We start from the raw sequence: 4,401 nt of genomic DNA on the forward strand, positions 1-4,401 counted from the left end.
ATTTTTGGTTATATAAAAAGATAATTTATTTATTAGTTATTAATATATATTATTCATTAATATAGTTTAAAAAAGAAGAAATACCAAAAAAAAAATATAAAACAGGGTGACAGGGACTCGAACCCGCGACTTGCTACTCCGCAACCAAGGTTCCAACCAACTGGGCTAACCAGTTCTTGCATGTTAGATTAGGAACCATTTAATAAAACCAAATATAAATTAGACCAATATGAACATAAACCCTAACCAATCCAAATCGTTTAATGAGATATTGTTTAATCGATTCTGATTAGGGGTTTTACAGAACAGATCAAGACGACCAAACCCATCAAATCAATTACCTGTTGCGATGACTAAACGAAGGTTAATGAAGCCGCTAAGCAGCCGGCACAAAAACCGATGGAAACTGGATACAAGAAGCTATAATAACACAATCAGTTATGGGGGTATCGTCTGCGACGCGATGGTGATTGTACAGACGAAATTAATTACAATATAATAACCACTAGATGTAATATGCCCAATATGCTTAAAGACGATTAGTTACAATCCATAATACGAATCAATAGATGATCTCATTCTATGATTAAGGTGTCGGTGGACTCGTTATGGCATGAATAATTTACCAAGAGATTCAATTTCCAATTTAGTGTCGAGAATTGTGGTCCAAGCCATCACATGAAATAATCGGGTTCGCGATATCGGGTCTGGGTTAAAGTGTTTGGATCAGGGTTACTAGGTTGATGGGTTAAGATAAAAATATTATATATAGTTTGCATAAAAGCCCTTGAAGTTTGAGTGTGGAAACACTATAGGAAAGTTTAGTATAGGGTTAATTTTGCCAAAATATGAAAGTTGTAAATATGTTTTATATAATTAGTTAAATAATAATTTAATAATATTTTTAATTAACTCGATAAAGCGATAAAATTTTCCGAGCATCAAAATGGGTCGGGTTTTAATATAAATAATAAATGTTGAAAAGTCCGAGTTGTTACAGTTTGCGGTGGGTGGGTTTCGACGGTGGTGGCGGTGGCCGGTAGAGGTTGGTGGGTTTCAGCGTCGGGACCGGAGTAGAGGGTGTGAGCGATGGTGATGATGAAGATGGTGAGCTGGTCGTGAAAATGTTTCCGCCGCGAAACAAGTTGTGAAAAGGATGTAGAAGAATTGCCATGAAAAATAAAGTTGGGTTTGAGGATGTGGATCTGCAAGATTTGTGCCGATGGTTTTTTTTAATTAAGGGTATGACAGTCAAGTAGTAAACTAATTTTAGTGAATTGGGGAAATATGTAATATATATGTTTAAGTGAGGGGAAATATGTAATTGTTCTTTTTAAGTTGGGGAAATATGTAATTAAGACCCTTAATAAGGGGAAATATGTAAATGCCCCTAACTTTTATTTCTTAAAAGTTTGATAAAATTAGATCTTGATAGATTGGTTTAAATAATGTTAGTGAGTGTAGTTTGGAATATTAAAACGTAATAGATGATTATTTTTACTATAGTTAGTTTACAAACGAGCGTTAAAAGCAAGAGTATAGAAGTGAATTACCAACATAAATTCCCGACAACAAGTGTTAAGAATGGTGCAATCGAGACTTGGACGATTTCGTGTGTGTGCGTATATACAATATATTTTGACTGGAATAGTTTATCTAGAAAGTGACCACCATTAATATTAAAAATAAACATACTTTTAGAAAATGTAAACTTTTATATAGAATATGAAAACAAAATTATTATTTTAAAAATATTAATATAACACGTTTCGGTATAAATAATAATAACGATTATATTTTTTTTGTTAAAAAATGGAAAATAATACATCTGTCAGAATTCAAAGAATTCAAACAGGCGTCTATTAATAAAAGAATATTATATTTTAAAATAAATATAATATATATTTTTATTAAATAACGTCCAAGTTTAGTTTCGAAAACATATATTAGTTTTACAACGATTATTTGAAACTATGTTGTTCCAATATATTTATAAGATATATTAAAATGTTCAATTCAGTTACGATTTTTCCTAAACAATAAAAGTTTTTAATTTAGTTATTAGAATTATAATAAATAAGATACGTGACGATAAATAAATTAAGTTAGGATAAGATTTCATTTGTATCTATGCTTATGTGTTAATATACTTTGTATTAAACATAGGAATCCGTTTATCATTTGGATGAATGTGTTAATAAGATCTTGACGTTGATTGGCATATTATCACAATTGAATGTTATTTGAGCTGACACAAAAGGTGATTTTCTCGTAAATCCCCACTTTTAAATGTTTTAATGATTTATAAATATTTTTGGGGGGGAAATTATGTCAAGAAAGGGCTATATAGTTTACAAACTGTGTTAAATGGGATAAGTCATTTTGATAGGAAAAGACGTTAACTTAGAGAGAAAGGGCCTAAAAATGTTGGTAGATTTATTGGGGCGACGCCTATCGCTCTTCCAGTCACTCTGGTTGAAAAGGTGGGAATATTTTGATTTTGGTATGTATCAGGTTTATCATATTGATAGTCATACATGTGTTGTACTCTTTGCTAGTTTACAACCAACACGTTTTGTTTAAGAAATATATAGCTATGTTCGTAAAAGTGGAAATTAAATTCCCGTTGAATATAATGGTGAATAATAAAATTTATCATTGACAAGAATGATGAATAAATGGGAGTAAAGTCGAGAACTGCTACATCTCGATTTTTAAATGAGAAACTCAGCAACATTCGTATAATCTTAAACCATCTTTTGGTATAATCTTCCATGCTTTCCACATCTCCCACATCAAACAATTAATGGAGAACACTGGATAGATTGGCAGAAAATGAGCTTCACCTTTTAAAACTTTATCATTCTTCTTGTTGACTTTGACACGTGATTTCTTTGATGAAAATTTGCTAGCCTGATAATCATTGTTTTTCATTCCTCTATATCCCCAAATATCGAAGGATTTGTGTTCTCTTCTCATAAGCTCAGGATGTTTCCTCATTTTAGGAGTATTTTTTTTGTAACAAAGGAATCTTGTTATTTGAACCTTTTCTACTCTTGTCTTTCCATTCAAACTACCACATTTTGAGCATTGGTCACTTGATTCACTAGTATCATCTTCACTTGACACATTACACTCTTGATCTTTCATTGAAACTTGAATTCCAACAGATTTTTCAACTAACTTGTCTTTTATCTCAACAGCTTTCACCACAAATTTTCCTTCCTCATCAACATCAGCCATCTTATAATTTTCAACAAATTCTTATTTATCTTCAAACACTTTCTTGAATTGATCAAGATATGCAACTCTATTCTCTTTGTCCACTTTTAATGAATAATTGTCATTAAAGGGTGGAGGAACAACTTTATACATATCTTCTTCTTTAATTTTCTTCAATTTTCCACAGATGTTACCAGTGGACACAAGATTTTTCTGAAACTTAACTTCAACTTGAAGTTCAGTGTTCTTCAATTTCTCTTCAAGGTACATCTTCTTTAAACCTTCTATCTCTGTAGTGTATCTAGATTGAGTTTCATAACTGTCTATACAATCTTGCTCTGAACCTTTGATTTGGTTTTCATAGGTTATTTCACTCATCTCATACACATTAATTACGCTTTGTTTCTTGAACATTTAGTTTTCAACTGACTAACCTACTTTCTTAATATATCATTCATATCAAGTAATTCAAAAGTTGTGTGATTTGAATGTACCTGTGATGTTGAGGATTTATCTTGATCACCAATCTTTGCCATAAAAAAAACATTTGCGTTCTCAATATCTTCAGCATGATTTCTCCAGTCAAACAAGTCATCTTGTGGTTGTTGAGCTATAACAACATTTCCTCCTTGGTATTTAGGCCGAGTGGCATTGTTTCTGTTTTGATTAGTAGGAGCTTGATGATGGATTGCTTGATTTCTCTGAAATGGTCATTGTTGAGGGACAATTTGTTGTTGGTTCTGTTGATGGAAGTTGTTGTTGTAGTATTGTCTCTGTTGTTGACCTTGAGCTTGGTTCTGAGATTGAAACTGGTTTGTTTGAATTTTGTTGTTGTTTTGAAACTATCTTGGTTGGTTACATTCTCTTGCAAAATGACCAGGTGGTTGACAATTGTAGCAGATTGCTTTGGAATTATCAAATCAAAGCCTGTCACTTGGTCCAGAAAATGTTGACCTTCCTGTTCTTTTGTACAGTCTCTTACTTCTCAAAGCCAACATTGCGGCTTGCCATTTAAGATCCATGTCTTCCAAATCATCAACATCAATTTGCTCCAAATCCTCTTGCACCACACTTGTGTGAATCAAATTTTTTGCCACAAAGGCATTGTATTATTCAGTGAACATTGAGAACAATGTTTGATATTCATTCCCTTGATTTGTGCTACCTAGAACATAAGAG

The sequence above is a fragment of the Bidens hawaiensis genome, unplaced genomic scaffold (genome assembly GCF_021521415.1).
Source record: "Bidens hawaiensis isolate Kalapana, Puna unplaced genomic scaffold, B.hawaiensis_p1.1 tig00073398_1, whole genome shotgun sequence".
Lineage (NCBI taxonomy): Eukaryota > Viridiplantae > Streptophyta > Magnoliopsida > Asterales > Asteraceae > Bidens > Bidens hawaiensis.